This window comes from Polypterus senegalus, chromosome 6 (genome assembly GCF_016835505.1).
Source record: "Polypterus senegalus isolate Bchr_013 chromosome 6, ASM1683550v1, whole genome shotgun sequence".
In the NCBI taxonomy this organism is placed as follows: Eukaryota; Metazoa; Chordata; class Cladistia; order Polypteriformes; family Polypteridae; genus Polypterus; species Polypterus senegalus.
Genome location: NC_053159.1, coordinates 50,232,840 through 50,255,267, shown reverse-complemented (window position 1 = coordinate 50,255,267; position 22,428 = coordinate 50,232,840).

Sequence of the window (22,428 nt, the reverse complement as noted above, 5' to 3'; positions counted from 1 at the left end):
TTTGTTTGAAATCAAATTGTCATTTTCTTTAATCCTTTTTTCTGAACTTCTGTTAAGCAGCTTTTGTTTTGATAATTTCAAGGTTTCAAAGAGTTTGTTATTTCCCATTCTTCTGTACAAATCTAGAACTTGAAACCTACTTGGACTGTCATTACTTGTACTCAGTAAATGTTTAACTTTGAGACTGCATTACATTCCTCAATGTACCACTCAAATACATGATGTGTGCTTTTACTTATGAGCTATACTAATGAACATTTCTTTGCCTTTAAAAAGTAAACAAATGACACAAATTCAATGTTTGCAGATTTGTATTTTGCCATTAAGTATGCTGTTTTGATTATCCTGCTAAATGCATGATTTGGCAGTTACACGTTTCTGTTAACACAGTACATGTCATATTAATAGTGAGATGTTTTTTGTCCTTCAGAGCATTGATACATTAAATAGCTTTTATTTTTGTATTAACAAATAGAACAAATCGTCATTGTTGGTGTAGACAGGCCAAATAGCCACTTCCTTTGAATATTGTGTTGTTTATTTTTACAACTGATGTTTATGCTGGCAGTCCTCCCACATCCCATAGTCCTATATGCATAACTATGGATGTGTATGAGATGCACCCTGGCATGGACAGATGGACAGATGTTTGAACTGATAGACATCTGTAGATGTGCTCATTATGATCACAGAATGAATGCAATGCATTAAAAGCGATTAATCTTGTTGTTTTTTCATCTCCCCTTACAAATGTGTGACAATGCAAGTTTAATACAGTAATTACTCCTCACGTTTGTTTATAAACTAATTCCATAATGGAATAAAAGTGGCATCAATGCAAGGCAGTGTTTATGTGTGTGTTTTGTTTTTTCCTTCTTTTTTAATAACAAATATGATTCCTGCAGTTGCAGGCTAACATTCTCCTGCTTGAAGACAAAGTATTTCCAGATATGATTTCTGCTGTTTTTCTTTTCGATATGTGTTGATGCGGTGCTTTCTCATCACCAGAGTTGACCCATTTTTGTAATTAGTTTTTACTTAGTTTTTATATTATTTTTCCTCCTGGAGTAATTTCTCTACTTACAGGCACCCAGTACCAGTTTTCATCATACTACCAATACTATAAAAAAAGCTTGTATCATTACATTTTCAAAACTTTGTTACTGAATTAGAAATGAATACTAGTTCTTTCAACATTACTAGTTCTGATCTTCTTGAAATGCTTGATGCTGTCTTTATTGAAACTTTGTATTGGTTTGCAAATTCAGTTTTTCTTGTGCAATCTGTTGTGTTTCTTTTGATTCTTGATACTATTTGTTTTGGGTTCTTCATTTCATTTGTAGTTAATCCTTTTTAAAATTTGTTTATGGTAAGCTCTTTAGCTTAATTAGATTAGGTTCTTCTTAGCCCTGGAAAGCCAGAAATGGAGGAAGCCCATGTGGATTAGTTCAAAGGCAATATATTAACTTCTTCTGATAGGCTTAGTGTTATGGATGCTTATTTATTTGCTTATATTTTATAATAATGTTGAGAGGAAAACAGAAGCAACGGCACTAGGGTGCAAGGGAGGAAATGGGTCTGACTCAGGATGAGCGATATTGTCATTTCAGGGAATTTATAGGTAACTATCTTAATAAAAAAAAATTAAAAACTCATCCTTTTAATAGTTTTCTTGAAGTTTTAATGATAAAAGTTAATTTTTGTCTCTAATGTGTCCATATAGTGTGACATCCCCTGTGCATGTGTCATGAGCATACGCTTAAGAAAATCTCTGTAAAAAGTATCAGTCTTGCTTCCATGGAATGCAAGTTTCTGTTATGCAAGAATCTTTGAAGCTTCTTCTTTCTTTAAATTCATGCAGTGCTGCATGTAAAAAATAGAGGTGAAAAATAACATGGCTAAACTTTTATGCTTTAATGATTTTGACTTTTAATGTTAAGATATTAGTTTTACGTCAGCAATTTGTGATGCTATTTATTGGTACTTCAACATGTTAGTGCTGATTTGGAGAAGGAATTTTACTAGCCACTCATTGTTCCATTATCCCATCTCTCCTTAATCACTGCTTTGTGTCCCTCTTCACTGAATCCTTTCTCAATTAGCCCCTGATAATAACACAAGAATAAACCTTTCAGCTAGTTAGACATAGAGGGATGACAGGCAAAGAGCACTTTGACAATTATGATATATGACTGTAGAGTGTTATATACATTCAGACACTACTTGGAGTATCATGCTTGGTATTGTCAAAAGCCCTGTTATGAAATTTTGTTGTGATGTAAGATTTTGCATATAACTTGATAAATATTTTGTATGTCTTTATTCGTAATTTAGGCAAAGCAATGTAATTTAGTGTTCGTCCCCCCATTTAGGAATGGGTCTCTTTGAATTTTACGACAGGATTTGGGGGATGTGCCTTAAACCAGTTTGGTGAGTGTTTCTTTGCTAAAGTCTTTCAACCCCCTCAAGGAAGCCAGGCTACCTTAACATGTGGTCTTGGGGGGGTGGCAGGTGTTAAGATGTTCTATTCCCCTGTTGGTCTGAGGTATGGCTGTTTGGAATTGGCTTGTCTCAGAGGCTTTTAAGTACCATGATGTCCTATTGGCTCTAGGGGTTGGGCAGAGAATCTTTAAATCTGCTTGCTCAACCACATTCTCTCTCTTACTAACATTTGAAAGAAGCATCTCTTACTATCCTCTGATGATGAAGACAACACAATGAAAAGCACAGCTCAGCAGCTATATTGACCAGGCTTGCGGCCTGTTCTGAAGAAAGCTGAGCACCGATGATGCCTTAACTAGAGACATTTTAAGTAACAAACAAGTCTGTGTGCCGCCTAAACTACACATCACCATTTAATCAGGTTGTATAGTTGCCAATATTGAAATGTACTTTGCATATTGTTATTATTTATAAATATCAATAATACATTGTTTAAACTGTAACTTCTGCTTGTTTTTTTTACTACATCTAATTGCCTGAGGTTATGGATATAGAAGGGAAGGTGGGGATAAGTTATATACAATAATACCTTATAAACAGTGGTAAGTCTGTGGGATTAGGCATTCTGACAGAGGCTACATCTTACTAATACAAAGGGGAAAGTTGAGCAATATATTACTCTACCAAGTGTCACACTCGTGCGCATGGGAGGCAGCTAAAAGGCTTGAGTGAAGGCAGTTCTGAGGCATGCCGGGATGTGGCAGAGTGCACTGACTCTTTTTCTCCCTTCCCTGTAGACCATTCCAGGGAGATTCCACCTGGCTCTCTTGACATCACTTCCGGGACCGAACCAATGGAAACAGACCTTACCAGCTCCGGCCCCTCTGATGTCACGTCCGGGCTTGATCCAATGAGTGATGAACACGTGCCCGATCCTTATGACCTCACTTTTCCCTCAGTCTTGTTTTGGACTCGGTTGTATGCACTTCAGTGCTCTGTATTTCTATAAAAACGACTTTGCAACCATGATACCAGATTATGCGGGTGGCTGCCCCATACCTTTATCTGAGTATGTCTCATTCTTGTGACACAAGATAAAACACCTTTCTACATATCATTGTAGTTAGCTACAAAGTTGTGGCAGCTTTTTTCATTTATTTTAATAAATTCTAGTTTATCATGGCATCAGAGAATGGCAACAAACTTCACTTTACTTCATGTGTGTTGTGTTACAGCCAGGACTGTTACCCTAGCTTAAGTTATATTTTTGTCTATTTAATCTTTTTGTTATTGTTTAAAGTTATTTGTTGTTATTTTTGTTCTGTCTTTATTTTATTTGTTTAATATGGTGTTATTTATTAGTTATTTTTCAATTTCGTATTATGTTAAGTTTCTGTGTATTAGTTTTATTTGTTTTACATCCTGTCCCCTTTATATACAACCTAAATTATTGTACTGCCCCAGAGGAAAACAGGCAGAGCGAGAAAAAGAAAAAAAAACTGTTTGGATGCCAGAAAAGAGCTTTTTAAACCTGCACTTCCCCATTACAAAGAAACTAGCAAATAGATTCATGCGATGAGCCCAAGTTACCAGGAGGATCAAGAATTAGATACCAAAACCAAAATAAAAGGCTAATTCATAGTATTAATAGCATGCAAGGAGGTCTTAAGCAGCATTTCAGCCAGAAGCAGTAACCTGTTGCACTGGTAAGATATTGTGTTGATGACATCATAAGATTTGACTTCCAAGTCAATGTCCCCTAGTGACCAAGAGCTGCACCCCAATGTTACCATCAAAAGGGCATCCAATATCAAAAAAATAGTATCATGGCAAACCAAAAATGGATTAATATATACATAACTAGGGGGTTCCCACCTGCTCGCTTAGGTTGCCAAACAACCTGCACTACGCACCAGCCACTTAATGTCTCTGCTGCTTGCATTGTGAAGAGGGGGTTGAACGCACCCCAAGGAGACATGGTCGCTCCTCCAAAACCCCCTCTTAAACAGTGATACAATGGGAAACAAATACAGTTTTTTTTTCTTTTACCTCCTCTTTGCTCAATCAACTGCTGTGTGATCTGCATCTCGCACGGCATTTCAAACATTTAAAAGCCCGTACAGCAGCTATCCTACTCTTTGTCTTTTATTTCTGACCACGGATGTGGTTAAATCTCTTGGCACAAAGTCTTGTCTCGTCTCGTCTCGTGGGACGTCAGTTCTTGATATTTTTTAGTTTAGAATTTAAAAATGAAGTAAGAATCTGAAAATCTAACAACATCACATTAAAGTTCGATAAATTCTGAAAAGAATGATACCAGACATATATATGTAGGTATTAAAATAAGTCCAATTTAAAGCGTGGCAAAAAAGGTGACATAAAAATGTCACATAAAATCGTTTCACTTTTAGGCTTAGGATTGTATATTATATATATATATATATATATATATATATATATATATATATATATATATATATATATATAGGGTGGTCCAGATCTAATTATGCAACTTTTAATGCAATGCAGGAAAACAATACAAGACAAAGAATTGCTGTTTGACTAACAACCGTCTCCCCGCCATTTTGGAATGCAGGGCTGCCATCTATCGGCAACAAAGAATTTTTTGTGAATTCTCTATGTAATAAACTTAATAAGTTATAGCGTAATGAAAGCTGCATAATTAGATATGGACCACCCTGTATATATATATATATATATATATATATATATATATATATAAAGAGAGAGAGTAGATTTCAGAAGTTATTAATATTGAAAACGAAAATCGAATAAAACATTCTGTCAATTGATGTCAATACATTGAAGTCAAAAACTGCAAAGTAAATGCTCAGACAAAATGAATTAAACAAGTAGTACTTTTTAAAAGTTCTCCACTTTGTAATAGATACCTGATGGTACAGATAAAGGACTGGCCTAGCTACATAAAAATGAAGTAGCATTTGACACTGCAGCCCTTGCTGTTGCTTAAAAGGTACCGTTTCTGGCAGAGCCAGATCTAATATCAGAGTCACAAAGGGGTCTTTTCATATCATAGGAAAAAAATCCTAATAACAGGAGACGTTTCAGTGATACACAATTACAGCAATCCCTAACACACCTAATGATTATAAACCATTCCAATCAAACATAAAACCTAATTAAAAAGCTTTTAAAACAAAGAAATATGAGTGTATACGACATAATCAGAGAAAGTGTCTAACAGGTCACTTTTATGAGATCATGCAATTGTTGTGATACTGTGCTGCAAAACAGAAAAAGAGGACATTTGTGGTAATTGAAAAGAAGAGTGTAGTGGTAAAAGAAAAATTAAGGAGAGAGAAGCCATTTTGCTAAAAACCTGACCTATACTGACATATGCAGCTTTTAAAGCTTTTCCCACTTGGACAAAGCCGGTCCCACGGTTAGGATAGATTCTTCCTATGTCTTTAACACCATTCTGCCTCATCGACTTGGGAAAAAGCACAAGGCTTTCAAACTTGATGACCCCACAATCTCCTGGATGATGGACTACCTGACAGAAGTTTGTGAGGCTGAGAGACTGTGTCAGAAATGGTGTTGTGTAATATTGGAGCATCTCAGGAGACTGCCCTGACTCAGTTCCTGTGTATTTTCTACACAACAGACTTTTAATACAATACCAGCGTACAATACACTGCAGTCTCCTGGGGGAGCAACCTGAGCACAAAAGAAGAACAATGCCTGAACAAACTTATCAGGAAGGCTCGCTCCATCACTAGGCAAAACCTGGACACACTGGAAGCTGTTGTGGAAAAGAGGATGGTGGCAAAATTGGATGCCACCATGAAAAATCCCCTACAGAAAGCACAATTTTAGCCACAGGCTTCTACCACCATGGTGTGCTATGAAGTGCCTCTGGGAGTCTTTGTTGCCCACTGCTATCATGCAAATCAACACTTCCTCCCAGTGTACCCATTAAGTTAATTTTGAAATATGTGCACAATATACATTTTTTTATTTGTATTTATTTTATCGACTGATTGATAGAATGGATGTATTATTTGTCATGTGAGTCTATACCCTTGTTCTTTATGTTTTTGCACTGAATTTCCCCATGGGATTAATAAAGTTCATGTAATCTAATCTAAAGAAAACAAATCCTATAAAATGATTTGAACAGGCCATAATTACTCTAATTCAGACTAATGAGATTGACTTTACAGATAGTCAGGAAACAGGTAATAGACAACAACAGCACTAGAGGAGATAAGAGACACCAAACAACTATAAATCTGAACAATGAAATTACTTATAAGTGTTTTATTTTGTTTGGGGCAAATATATGCACCCAAAACATACCATTACATATTACTTTTTCACCACAAAGTGGCATACTCTTTTTAAAAATGTTTAATGGATGTTTATTAACTGTGCAAAAGAAGTAAGTTGATTTCCCATAGATGTGATGTTGCACTCATCAATTCATTTTTGTTAACATTCATTGAAATTTGCTAGTTAACAACAGATGGCATCATGGTTGGTCCCGCAGGGGCCAGGCCCTCCAAGTCTGACACGTTACCTTCCCAAAAATACAGTATATTCTATTTAATACATTACATTTAATAATAATACATTTTATTTACAATGCACTTTATATTTGAAACAAATCTCAAAGTGCTACAAAATTAATTCGACCCGAAAGCTCTGATAAAAAGATAAGTTTTAAGACCAGATTTAAAAACATCAACAGTCTGTGGCGTCTTCAGATACTCAGGGAGAGCATTCCACAGTCTGGGTGCAGCTGAGCAAAAAGCTTGATCTTCCATGGTATGAAGTCTAGTCTTAGGAGTTTTCAAAAGATGTACTGATGCAGAGAGAAGGTTGCGTGTGGACGTATGTAAGGAAATAAGTTCTTTGAGGTAGGGAGGGGCATCCCCATAAATACACTGGTGGGGAAGAAGGGCAACCTTGTAATCAATTCTAAATGAAAAAGGGAGCCAGGGAAGAGATTTAAGAATGGGCGTAATATGATCGTATTTACGCCCTCTCATCAGGACCCTAGCAGCACTGTTCTGAATATACTGCAGCTTTTGAAGGGTTTTTCCAGTAGTCCCAATGAGAAGTGCATTGCAGAAGTCCACCCTGGAGGAGACAAACGCATGGACTAACCTTTCTGCATCAGCAAACGTGAGTACACAAATGTTTGACATGAGCCTCATACGTCAAATGAGAGTCCATTTTAACCCCAAGGTTTATAACGGATGTTGACAATGGGATATCCTGACCAGAAAAGGTAATACTGTTGATGTTAGATGACCTAACCTGGTGTGGGGTGCCAACTAAAATAGCTTCAGTCTTAGAGCTGTTCAGCTGCAGGAAATTTTGCTTCATCCATGACTTTATCTCCTCCAAACAGATGGTCAAAGTGGATGATGGCAGAGTAGACGAGGAGGTTGAATTTATCCTGAGATAGAGCTGAGTATCATCTGCATAGCAATGAAATAAAATACCATGCTGGCTGATGATACAGCCCAAGGGAAGCATATACAATATAAACAAAATGGGACCGAGCACAGAGCCCTGAGGAACACCACAGGTGACATTGTGTATAGCGGATTTAGCCTCTCCCAGGGCAACATGCTCCGTTCTTTCAGTAAGATAAGATGAAAACCAGTTGTAAACAGAGTCAGAGAGTCCAACAGTGTGTCGTAATCTGTGAAGCAGAATGTTGTGATCAACAGTATCAAAAGCCGATGACAATTCCAACAGGATGAGAACCAGCATCAGCCGACATCAGCAGGTCATTCATGACTCTAACCAGAGCTGTTTCCACGCTGTGGCAGGGGCGGAAACCAGACTGGAATTTCTCAAACAATTTTGTTTTAGATGAGACTGAAGCTGTGCAGCAATTACTTTTTCCAGTACTTTTAAAAGGAACGGGAGGTTAGAAATGGGCCTGTAGTTTGCAAGTACTTCTGGATCCAAGGTGGATTTTTTTAAAAGTGGTCTGATGATAGCAGATTTCAATGTAGCGGGAACATATCCAGTCTGGAGAGAGTGATTTATTATCCTGGTAATCAGGGGACTTATAGCACAAAGGTTGGATTTAACCAAAACTGTAGGAAAAGGGTCCAGAGCACAATTTGATGGTTTCATCTTTCTGACAATGACCTCAACCTCTTGCTGTGTAACTTTAGAGAAACAGCTGAAAGGTTGCAAATTCCCTGGCTGTGGGTCATCCATCAAGACAGGTAGTGCAGAGGAACTCGATAGAGACGAGCAGATGGTATCCACTTTTTTCCTAAAGAAAGTAATGATGTTATTGCATTTCTCCTCTGTAGCTTCAAGATGAGATTGAAATTGTGGTTTCAATAGGCGATTAATGGTAGAGAATAATTGCTTTGAATTTCCAGAGCTATTGTTAATGATATTCGAATAAAACTGTGATCTTGCAGCTCTCAATGCTCTTGCATATGCCTTCTGATGTTCTCTGTAAACTTGCTTATGAACAGTAAGTCTTGAGGCCTGTAGACGTCGCTCAAGAACACGCCCAGTTGTCTTCATCTTCCGCAGCTCACATGTATACCAGGGGGCTGAACGTGAGAAGCAGACAGTTCTATATCTGACAGGGGCATGGAAGTCAAGTAGACTACTGAGGGATTGGTTGTAGAAGTCAACTGACTCAGTGACTGAGAAACATTCAACAGAGGAGAGATTCTGAAGATCTTTGCTCAGAGTACATGGGTTGATCTTTTTCAAATTTCTTTAACATATTTGTCGCTTTGCTTTTGTGGGGGAACAAGGGAGTGACAGCTCCATCGAAATGACCTTGTGGTCAGACACCCCCAGATCATACACAAAAAGGTTGCTAATGGGTACAGAGTTTGTAATAACCAGATCCAAGATATGCCCTCTGGAATGTGTGGGAACATCAACATGCTGTTGAAAATTAAGGCAGTCCAGTAGTTGTAAAAACTCAACTGCCAAATGGCAGGAGGGAGTGTCTACATGAGCATTAAAGTCACCGAGTATAATAATGTTGGCAGAAGTAGTACAGATGGATGTAAGAAAATCATGCATCTCAGAGATAAGCATTGAATTTGGTTTAGGGGGTCGATAAATAAGCAACATCGTCATGTGGAAAGGGACTTTACACTTAAATGCAAGGCATTAAAATGAAGACAGTGTAGGCACAGTGAGGGGAGACAGATCCAGTTGCTGTCGAAATAATACAGCTAAGCCACCACCACGTCCAGTACTGCAGGCTTTCTCCAGGTAGCTATAACCAGAGGGACAAGCTTCATTTAGTGCTATTGCCATGTTTCCGTTATGCACATAAAATCCAAGCCTTTGTCCATAATATGATCTTGTATAAGGACTGATTTATTTGTGAGAGATTGTGAATTAAAAAGTTCTATTTTGAGCATTTTTGGTGTAGTAAATTTCTGTAATGGCCGTAACACAGTGAGATCCACTCTGCGTTTTCTGCCCTGCTTGGTGGATAGCGTCCTCGGAAAATTTCCGAAGCTGACCGACAGAAATCTCATGGTGTTTCCCATGCTACAAACACCTGGAGTAACATCGTTTTGATGACGTGTTTGATGAGCGACAGCGGTCCATACAGATGGAATGGATGAAGCAGAACAGCTAGGTTGACGGTAAACAAACTTTCGCTGAGAACTTCTGTGGATATAGCGCGGTCGGCGCAGAAGTCAAAATTCTTTTATGGCTGTAATGCACATTGAAATGGAATAATTGTTATGACTTAACAACTGCGGGATGGTGTATTTTAGCTTCATGCTGGTCGCCGGAAAACTAGCAAAACAAGCTAGAATGCATATATAAACTACAGTTTAATGTATAATTTTTTCATAATAAAAATCCATAATAAAAACAAACTCAACAAAAAATATTTGGAAAAAATTTTAAATTTGGTATTTTTCCAATTCATTGAGATTTTGGAGGTCATGAATTAAGAGTAGGGAGATTAAACTGCACCACAAAATGCATGCAACAACTATTACGTTCACATTCAAAGCATTGCTTTGCCTTTATCTTTAGGTGTTCATACATTTGCCTTCACATTTACCAGAATGCCTGTAAAATTCTTTTCCTGGCGACACAGTTTATGGTTTGCGTTTTCCATCTCAGACAGTTGCCGTGGGAAAAAGTGTAGGGATTTAATTTAGTGGATACTTACAGAAACAACATGTTTGTTTGTATGTTAAAATGTTTTTTTGCTTCAGATTTTGTGCTATGTGATGATGTGTCCACTGCCACAGATAGCTTAATACAGCTTAAATGAATGTAAAAATAAATAATTTCTTGGCATACAACATATATTGTTTGCATATATTTTCATTTAAAATATTGCCAGCCAGCATTAAAAATTTATTATAAAATTGCCCACAATCTGTCTGTGCTTCAGTTATTTCATCTAGCTCAAAAATCATACATAAACTTGACTGAAATTGCATTGTAATGTTTTAGCACATTTACAATGCAAAGTATACTATCAGCATTTTATTGACATCAGGAAAAGAGAACATATGATGTGACACACTACTGTGTATGGAGCAATTCACAAATGAAGCGGCTTGCACTCAGTGTGGCTATAGTCACAGCAGACCCAATGAAGCATGAAAATGCAAGAATGAATGGCTGGCTTTCTTTGTGAACACAGATGGACTGATGTAATGTTGAACACATCATCTGAGTACATCTATATTGAAATGCTACTGTATACTGAATCACATGCACATATTTATATGTATTGTATGTTGCTACCGAAATGTAAATTGCTGTCTCATTCTCCCTCAAACAACTATACCATAATCATAGAAAAAAATATCACTTATAATTACTCATATTTTTTTCAGCACATGTAATAAAAATGATATTCCAATCTGAAAACTATTGGTGCTCCACTTATTTCAGTTAGTTTGAAAAAAAAGGACATAAACTCACCTAAAATCACAATGCAATGTTTTCAAAGAACTTGAAGTACATAGTACACCACAACCGTCAATTTGACACGGGGAAAGATGACACATTTGGATGGAGCAAGTTTCATGCAAAGAGAACAGTGCTGGAAGGAGGCTTCCACACCTGATAATGTATCCCAGTGCGACAATGGACAATAGCTTCCTTTGTGGACATGGAAGGGACTAATGGAATGTAGCACTTAGCCATGAATTAGATGCCTTTTAGAAAAAAAAGAATGATTTGAGTACAGCAATATTGAAATTCTGGCACACATGCTAAATCACATATCACTTATGTACACAAGTAAAGAAAGCCAACTGTTTACACTTTTCCATTCACTGCAGGAAAGAAGCGTCTGTGCATTCTAATGTTATCACTTGGAATGCAAAGTGCACAGGCAGCACCAATTTGATTTTTTCAGTGCTGGGCTCTGTAGTCATAGTAAGTTCTGTCTAGATTGTGCCATCTCGCATGTTCTCATTTCCTCACGTGAAATTGAGGCTGGTGATATATTTCCTATACTGATAACTTTGCTGTTCTCAGACACTTGGCACAATTTGATGCTGGCTGTGTACTTTTTGCTCTGTTGTGTGAAAATGTTACACTGGAGGTAATACATTGAGGATGGAGCATGCTGCAAAAAACAGAGCTCAGCCTCGAAAGGCAACTTTCTCACATTTTCAATGAAACTGCATAACAGATAACAAAAATTCAAGAATAAACAATCAACTTTCTTTGCCTTTGTAGGTATCTGCCGTAAAACCATGTGTTTGTATGTAATTCAATGCATGCAATAACATGTGTATGAGATTAAGTACATGAACCAGCATTTTAATACAGCTGTATGCAAATCATACTTTTTTTTTAAAAAAATAACTCATCCAAGGCCCAGTATCACATTTGCAAACACGGTAGGGAGTGCTGTGTCTATGGATGCGTTGAAAGCAAGCCACTTCACTTGCATCTCGCACTGTTCACAATGTGTTACCTCATGTGTTCTCATTTCCCTGCATCAGACTATTATTTAATTGTAGTGCAGTTGTGATGGTTGTATATACAGTGATCAGTTCATCACCTGTGCACTTAACTATTCACAGTAACAGACATTGTAAGCAAGGGTGCCCAAACCTTTGCATGAAACTGTACTTATTTATTTTGGCCAACTGAGAGAACTGGAGCACAGATAGTTTTTGGATTAGTCTATTATGTTCTTATTACATGTATTAAAAAATATGGATGATTATTAGTGATTTCATTATTAGTGATATTTTTCTGTGATTATTCTATGGTCATCTAGAGGCAAAAGAGACAGTAATTCACATTGTAGCAGCCGGAGCGTAAGGTGAAATCAGGCACGGGTAAAACACATGTCTAAAGAAATCTCACCGTCCAAAAGTTTGTTTTAAAAATATTTAGTGAACGTTAAAAGCAAATAATCCACACAAGAATAAAAGAAAAAATAGTTACAACTGTTCAGTGGGTACCTTGATGGCATATCCTTTGTCTAAAATTTTGTAATCCTCATGGGATGTTTGATACTTTGTAAATTTTCCTTTAAGTCCAATAGCATGTTGTTCTGCAACACAACGATTGTTTGGCACTTTAAGAGTCTCATCTCTAAAGGGCAGATTAATGCAATAGTGTCCATCAACTAGCCTTGCAATATTTGAAGCTATACGCATGAATTTAATGTCATCCTGTGACATTTCCTCCCTTTCCTCACAACTGTGCCCTGGAAATTCTATATTTTATTGCTGGAGTAACATTTGTTCTACCTCCATTACTGTCATATGATTGACTGAATAACTTTGCATTCTTTCTTTGTCTGAGTCCTTTATCAATCCATTAACAATCCACCCACGGAAATGTTTTTATAGCATAAAGTCTTTCATATTCATTATGTGTTATTTGCCATGGTTCCATGACTTTGCGGGCATTTGTACTTAACAACACAATATTGTTGCTTTGGTCAGCATTTATCTGGGGTAGATGCATGTCTTTTAGATAAGACAATTTCTTGACATCTTTTTCTTTAGGGATTTCTCCCTTTTTACTAGTATAGAGTTCACTGTGTACACTTCTGGTGTATCAAAAAATTTATTTTCTTCTATCACACAGACTTGTAACTCCGTTAAGACTGTACACTTTACTAATTTCTGTCTATTTACTGTGTCTCTTTCTACAGTGCTGATGTAGATGGGAGACTTTCTTCCTGAAAGATTTAACTGCTTTTGCAAACTTTCAGTGCAAAATGTAGCTGAGCTTCCAGAGTCTTTTAGAGCATATGTTTCTACACATTTTTCACTCATTTCAGACTTAACTTGAACTGGAGTCACAGCTAAGACACACTCTTTACCGGGCCCGGTATCAGAACAAGTCTCTATTGGTTCAACAGAAATATGGGCAAAAGAAATGTTCTTCTCTTCCGACATAGCATTCTCCTCTTAAGGAGGTGTGGCTTTATCGTCGGTGCCTTTTTCCTCTTTCATATGCAGAATGACTGAATGTAAATGAGAGCACATTTGACATTTAATCATTTCTTCACAGTCTTTACTAAAATCTCCTTGTTTAAGGCACTTAAAGCATAAGCTTTTAGATATCAAAATGTCCATTTTACTTTCATAAGTTAGATTCTGAATTGCACTGCATTAGTTAAGATCGTAATTTTAATTGCAAAAAAGACAGTGCTTACCTCTTGTACGTCCAGCCGTCTCCACCTTTTCAAATGAGGTGTCTGTATCAATTTTTTCACCTGCAGCAGAAAAGTTTGTAGCAAAACTGATTTCTCTCAGGACGCCTTTCAAAGGATACTTCTCTTGATCAGTCTTTTCCTTTTCCTTCTCGAAGGTTTGGCTATGTGGAGCTGAACTGTACATGGGATCCAAAGCTAATGTTGTCTGTTCGTCCAGAACGTTCACTGGTTCGGCAAGAAGGGCTCGCCTGCTCTTCTTACTTTCAATACTCTGAACTTTGTTTTGCCACGGTGCTTGTAGGCCTTAAGGAAGTTTGGAGAGTTTAGTACGATGGTTATCATTACTTTCAAATTGTTGTCCGCTTTGTAAGTTGGGCATAATGTTTGTATATCCGCCAGGAAAGTTTGCATAATCACTCTGACCTTCTCCATCATTTGGCTTTATTTGCGGCTGCCCTTTGTTTTTTCTCATATTTGCATCTGATTTCGGTATCTGGTTTCCATAAAGACTTTCGAGTTTCATTCTGGAATTTTGATAACCTTCTAACGGTGACAAGTATTTATAGTTTTTAACAATCTTGTTAGGTGAGCCTTTAGTGAACTGTGCCAATAAGTCCAATTTATCTCATGGATTCTCTATTACCTGATCGATATCTCGGTCAAATGCTCCAATAAAATCCACATATTTCAAGGGATCGCTGTCAAATATTGGGATCTTTCTGTATGGCACATAAGGCACTTGAGACTGTTCATAATGCAATTGTTGAAGAGGTGCTGGCACTTTATTTTGTTGATCATAAAGCAATTGCTGAGGATTGTTATTACTTTCGTTATTATGTGGAAAGTCACGAATATTTGCTTCTTGTGGCTTTGCGCTTCTCACATCTGGTTTCTGAGGAACGTTATTAGAATTTGGTCTATCTGAACTTTGTGTCTTTTAAGAGCTGTTAATTTTGTATCTGATTCTGCAATTTCTGCCTCTGAATCCAATTGTTCTCTTTTAGCCTTCAACTGTGCTTTCAACTGTGCTTCTTCTATATCTAGAGCCTGTTGCTTTCTTTGATTCTAGGCTTTAATTAACAGCACAGCATGTGCTGCCTCTTGAGATCTGATGGCACTAATTGAAGTAGCAGCTGAGCTTGCACTACGTTTAGATTTTACGGAGATTTGGGAGACCTTGGCCGAATTAGCCGCTGAACTTATACGACTTTTACTTTGAATGGAAATCTGAGAGATACTGTCTTCTGGAGAATGTCCGGAATGTCATTCGTCATTCTGAAATCCCTGAATTGGTTAGCCGAAAAATCGGCTATTGATTGAGGCTTTTATTTTGGTGTACTTCAAAAACCCAATCCATTGTATTTTCTGAAAATGTACAAAAAGTTTCCATTTTTGCATCAAAGTCCTTTTGTAACATTTTCCGTGTATCTTTGTTACTCATCCATCCATTTTCTAACCCGCTGAATCCGAATACAGGGTCACGGGGGTCTGCTGGAGCCAATCCCAGCCAACACAGGGCACAAGGCAGGAACCAATCCTGGGCAGGGTGCCAACCCACCGCAGGACACACACAAACACACCCACACACCAGGGCCAATTTAGAATCGCCAATCCACCTAACCTGCATGTCTTTGGATTGTGGGAGGAAACCGAGCGCCCGGAGGAAACCCACGCAGACACGGGAGAACATGCAAACTCCACGCAGGGAGGACCCGGGAAGCGAACCCAGGTCTCCTAACTGCGAGGCAGCAGCGCTACCACTGCGCCACCGTGCCGCCCTTCTTTGTTACTCTGGAAGAAAAAAAGTTTGACGTTTAACCTTTTATATTCCATTCTCAGGTCAAAGAACAAATTCTCGATAATTGATTTTATATAATCACAGTTAAATTCATTTTTTTTGTAAATCCGTTACGGTCTTCATCATACTAGATAATTGTTTGTATTTGTAATTCATTTCTAATTGAAGTTTTGTTGTCGCTGAGTTGGACGGCTTTCTGTTGTCTTGGAGATGGTCCTCCATTGAAGCATCATAATCGTCGCGACTTCTGCTCACACCACTGATACTTTCACTGGGGGTTTGAAATTTCTTATGGCTCCTGGATTCAAATGCCATAACGATCCCCCAAGGTACTGTACTTAAAATCCTTTGTAATTTATACAGTCTCACGAAGAACACTAGCAGTTCTCAAATATGTCCAACTCCAATCAAAGACAAAGATTAAAAGTACCTGTAAAGTCTTTTCAAGTTGTTGTCACTTTCTTTCAGGCGTAGAACATGCAGGTTTGATTTCTTTTATAATCCAAGGCAATTTCAAGCTTTCTGTCCTAGGCAGGTTCTGATCTTAGGCTGGTTTTTAAACTTTAGACAGGTTTTAAACTTTAGTGTAGCTGCCGGATCATAAGGCGAAATCAGGCATGGGTAAAACGCGCGTCTAAAGAAATCTCACAGTCCAAAAGTTCGTTTTAAAAATATTTAGTGAAAGCTAAAAGCAAATAATCCACACAAGAATAAAAGAAAAAATAGTTACACACATAGAATAAAAGGGAAAAAAATTATCTTCTATAAACTTAGCTTTTCTTGAGAAACTTTAGTTATTTCTATACTTAAAAGTTCTTTACTTCTTCTTTCTATACTTAAAGGTTCTTAATTTCTTCTTCTGTATGCCTTAAGCATACAGTTCAACACTTAAATAAGTGCTGTTTTACGAGTTACTTCACACTCAAAAGGCCTGTAGGCCGGTTGTCACGGTTTAAAACCTTATGCCTTCCATTCCTTACTCATGGCAAGACTGTCATTAACTGAAGAACATTGTTCACTTGAAGAATATAGAAATGGCAGGAATACACCAATACAATTCTATTTACGGGGGTTATAGGAACCTCATATACTGTAGACCATGCATTGTCATCCAGCAAAACATTCATGAATCTTATAGAACTAGGAAAATGGCTCTTACACACATTTTGGTAGCAACATGCGATAACCTCGGTACCGGTGGCTACAATGGCCTCTCAAAGGTGAAGAGAATTTGTAAATGTGGTTAAGTTCATAACTGGATACAAACGCTCAGTGTCATTGATTATGGCTGTAATAGGGGGGGTCTTTTGTGTAAAAATGTCAAATTTATTCACTCATGGTATCTGAGTAAAATTTTATTTTTACAACTACACTGCCATTTGCAGTGCAGCTATTTAGGAAAAGTCAATGAAAGACAGGAGCGTGATGTGCACACAGATGAAATAATTTAAGATTCACACCTCAATCCCAATGCTAATCACTGCCTGCACCCGTAAATACCCATATATTAAGGTGGTGCTATACATTGAATACACAGTACAGTTTTATCTCTTTTTTGTGCTGCAGCATTTCTTTTTTGCAATTCATTATGTATTTAAATGCCTAGTATAAGATTGAGCATTAAAACCAGTATTCACAGGCAATGGTCAGTTTAAAGGCAATGGTCAGTTCAGAGTATAGTTACATAATAAACTCATTTTCAAATAATTTCCTTAAATAATTTTACATATTTATTAACAAAATATTTCAACCGTCCCCCATCATTTAGAATGCACTGCTGAATATTAAGTTTTATCACTTGTTTGCGAACAATGTTGCCACATTATCACCAGGGCTTAAAGTGAAAACCAAATAATTGCCAGTGCTCTCTGTTTCTGTTGCTTTCTTGGCCCTCCTTGTGATGCATTATAAATCTGACATAATTTCTTAATTGAGTTCACACTCGGATTACATCCACCACATTTTCATTTTAAAACTCAAGAATTAAAATAAAGAATTTGTTTTTATTAAATTCTTACTGTTGAACTTATTAATATAGATTTTGTGCTAAAATAATAGTAATCAATTTTAGCATGGCAGAACTTTGGGGAGGTTAATTTGAAGGGCCCCATGGAGTTTCTTGCCTAGTGCCCCCAGAGTTAGAGAATAGTATTTATGGGACCTCAATTCAGACTCGCTTCTGCAGCACCCCTTTGCATGGTTTGGCAGTGGTATAAATGCTCACATGGAATGGCAGTTCATAGAGATGGGAAAACAAGTGGACTTGCTGTGGTCTTGCAGCATTCCATGTGGGGAGTGGGTAAATCGAATCAGCATGGGAAAGTGGATCAGGTTACAGAGGGTAAGTGCAAAATGGTGTCAGCAGAGTTGATATGCAGCAGAGAAGGCAGCCCAAGAGTGTGGTGTAGCGCCTTCGCACTTCATGATATAACATAGATAAAGGTTTTACATTTATTCTACAAGATAGCTAACCATTTATGGACTAAACTTTTGTAAATACTTAAAGAGTGCACTTCACAGCATTGTGCATCCTGTTGGGTTCAGAGCTTAAAATAGCAGCCTGACATCCGGATCATACTAAATGTGGAGTTGTCGGTGTTTGAGGGGTGGAGTTTTTGTTTTTGGCTTGTGGTGGGGCTCTCCTGGTTATGGTCTCTGTTAAGCTGAAACGAGCACCTTAAAAGGAAGATTTAATAAAATTAACTTTGGAGCAGTCAAGCCTTGTGCGTCACTCGCAACTATAAATTAGGACAAGGGAACTCTGGGACAGGGTTGTACCCCAGAGCATGTTGCTCTGGCCCTGGAGCTTCACACCATTGGACACGAGGAAGGAGAAGCTCCCCTGCATCACCCTGACCACCGTCCGGAGACAGGCAGGAAAGGTAACACTGGGGGCTGGTCCAGGATTATTTCTGCCAGCACTGGTGAGTGACATGAAGCTTGTAAGACTGAAAGAAACTTGGTGCATTCTCTCAGTGGAGTGTGTAACTAGGGGATTGTAAATGGCGACAAAACTCGGGGTAGACGCTGAACTGGAAGCAGAGTTTTCCAAAGCCACCTCAATTAGCACCAACCCCTTTAGGACATCGCCCATGGAAGAGGAAACCATGTACCACTGTTTTCCACTAGTAAACTGGGAGAAAAGTTTTGAGGATGGGATTGTTGGATGCAAACGTGAGCTGTAACCCTTTCGTGCAGGCAGTGTGGACTGACCTCTGAGAACATACGAACTCGGTCGCTATAAAGCCTGAACTGTTTTGTGAAGAGTATTACTTAGCGATTCACACATCTCCAGTACCAATCCTTTTATTTTGTATGTGTCTAACGAAGATACTTATGACAGCGAGATCGAGACTCAAATCTCATACAGAGGGCACCATGCCCAAAATGAGAATACAAGGCAGTCCACTGTGGGCATGTCTAATGTGCCTCGCGCTATCGTGACTTGTGGTGCTGCTTGTATTAACCCTTTCCTACCTGCCAGCTTTCAAAGTTTTACAGAGACCACACCTGTGAATGCTATGCAGCACTATTCATTAAAGAGCAGCACTAGGGGCCTGCATTTCACCCCGGGGGTGTCCTGGATAAATGATCACCCTGTGCTGCCATGTGATTCAGTTGGCCAGGTGCAGAACAAGGTTCTTTTCTGTGAAGTTGATGAGTGTAAATATTCTCTACAGGGGCATGGGAAGCCTGCAACACGTAGCCAGCAAGCACGACATGAGCAACATGATATTTTCTGTGATAGCGGGGAAGATGAAGTTTCTACTTTCATGGAAAGGATCCCTGTCCTGAAACCTGGACAGTTTGATGGTTCTGGCTCCTGGCGGGAGTTTTTGTGTCGATTTGAGAGCTGTTCTAAAGCTAATAATTGGTCAGGAAAAACAAAGCTTGATCAACTCAAGTCCTATTTAGTTGGAGCTGCTGGAGCAGTGATCCATAGGAATCCCAGATCAGCACAGTGGGATTATAAGTGCATTGTTGAGGAGCTGGAGGGCACTTATGGGCCATCTTCAGGACATGCTGTGGTAATGGGAATTGAACTGAGACAAAGGGTTCGTAAACCAGGAGAAGCTTTGCATGTACTGCGAGATGACATCTATGAGAAAGTGTCAATTGTGTATGCAGACCGCTCTGAAGCAGAACAGGAATTAATTGGGGTGGAGGTATTTACGAATGCTGTGGGTGATGCTAGCCTGGTACAGAACAACAACAACAACAACAACATTTATTTATATAGCACATTTTCATACAAAACAATGTAGCTCAAAGTGCTTTACATAATGAAAAATAGAAAAATAAGAGACACAGTAAGAAAATAAAATAAGTCAACATTAACTAACATAGAATAAGAGTAAGGTCCAATGGACAACACAAATAACAAAAAAAAACTCCAGACGGCCGGAGAAAAAAAAAAAATCTGCAGGGATTCCAGGCCATGAGACCGCCCAGTCCCCTCTGGGCATTCTACCTAACATAAATGAAACAGTCCTCTTTGTATTTATGGTTTTCACGGAAGGATTTGATGATGATGATGATGATGATCACGTGGACTTCTGGCTTTAAGTCCATCAATGCTGGGGCATCATGGTGCTTTGAGTAGGTTGGTGGTGGCGTAGGCCGCCACCACAGAGAAACCGGAAAAAGAAACAGAAGAGAGAGTAGGGGTCAGTACGGATTTTAGAGCCACCATGAATAGTTATTACGATGAATTGAACATATAGAGTATCAGGATTAAGTTAAAGTGAAGTTATAAAAAGGCCATGTTAAAGTAATGTGTTTTCAGCAGTGTTTTAAATTGCTCTACTGTATTAGCCTGGCAAATTCCTATTGGCAGGCTATTCCAGATTTTAGGTGCATAACAGCAGAAGGCCGCCTCACCACTTCTTTTAAGTTTAGCTTTTGGAATTCTAAGGAGACACTCATTTGATGATCTAAGATTACGATTTGGAATATAGGGTGTCAGACATTCCGATATATAAGATGGAGCGAGATTATTTAAGGCTTTATAAACCATAAGCAGAATTTTAAAGTCAATTCTGAAAGACACAGGTAACCAGTGTAGCGACATCAAAACAGGAGAAATGTGTTCGGATTTTCTTTTCTTAGTTAGGATTCTAGCAGCTGCATTCTGCACTCGTTGCAAGTGATTTATGTCTTTTTTGGGTAGTCCTGAGAGGAGTGCGTTACAGTAATCTAATCGACTAAAAACAAAAGCGTGATTTAATTTCTCAGCATCTTTCAATGATATAAGAGGTCTAACTTTTGCTATATTTCTTAAGTGAAAAAATGCTGTCCTAGTGGTCTGATGAATATGTGATTTAAAATTCAGGTTACAGTCAACAGTTACCCCTAAGTTTTTTACTTCTACGTCTTAACTTCTAATCCTAATGCGTCAAGTTTATAGAAGCTATCTTGAAAGAGACCATGCATATTTGCTAAGGCTTATGAATTGGCACATAGGCATGAGACTACTAAGAGAGCTGCTAGGAGTGTAACCCAGCTCATGCAAGGAGGTGTGCACAGCCAAGTAGATCGAAAAGCAAGGACAGCAGCTGTGTTTTCTCACAGGGGGGAGACAAAGGGGAAGTATTCACCACACCTCTACCAAGAAATCGAAGGCAACAGAACATTAATTGGCACCAAATTAGATGTCACAACTGTTCCGGCATTGGACATATGAAAAGAAACTGTCCATCTCCTAGGGCAGTACTAGAGCCAAGGGTGATGTTGGAGACATCTGGTTCTAATGAAGAGACCAGGACTCCAAGTGTTTGCAGTCTGAAGGGTCAAGGTTCTGAAATGTGTATTCAATTACTAATTTATGATAAGGAGGTTCATGCACTGTTAGACAGTGGGGCACAAAGGAAGGAAGGAATTATTTTGAAGTTCTCAATACTGATGTTAAACTCGTACTGGGAGATTCAGTAGTGCAGTCACTACAGGGCATCGGTCATAGAAATATTACTGTACTTGGGGAGGTCAATTTGCCTGTCCAAATTGGCACCCGGACTGTGGATGTAGATTTTATTGTGGCTGACATAGCCACAGAAACTGAAGTCATCCTGGGTTATCCCTTTCTAGAACTGTCCAAGGCACGCCTGGACTTTGGTAGCCGAAAAATTGTATTGTTAGTAAGCAGGTGCCTTATTTTAACCCCCGACAACAATTTAAGCTCCATGCTGTCTGGATAGCGCACTCTGCTGTACTAAAGCCTGGGCGAGAATATATTGTGCCAGGAAATGCCCATCTACGAGAATCCACTAAAGACAATGTAGTGTTAAGCCCCACTAAAGGATTCATAGAAAAATACAAAGTGCTAGTAGCTAGAGTTGTAGTTGAGACCCACCAGTTGACCCACATTCCTATTAGGATATATAATCCTGGACTAGCAGCTGTTATAGTAAAGAAGGGAGCCATTGCAGGGTTTCTTCAGGCAACTGATGTTATACAGTACAGTCCCTCTCTGGTTACACCACAATCGGTCTGCTTTGTCAACTCCACCATCCCTAAACACTTACAAACACTG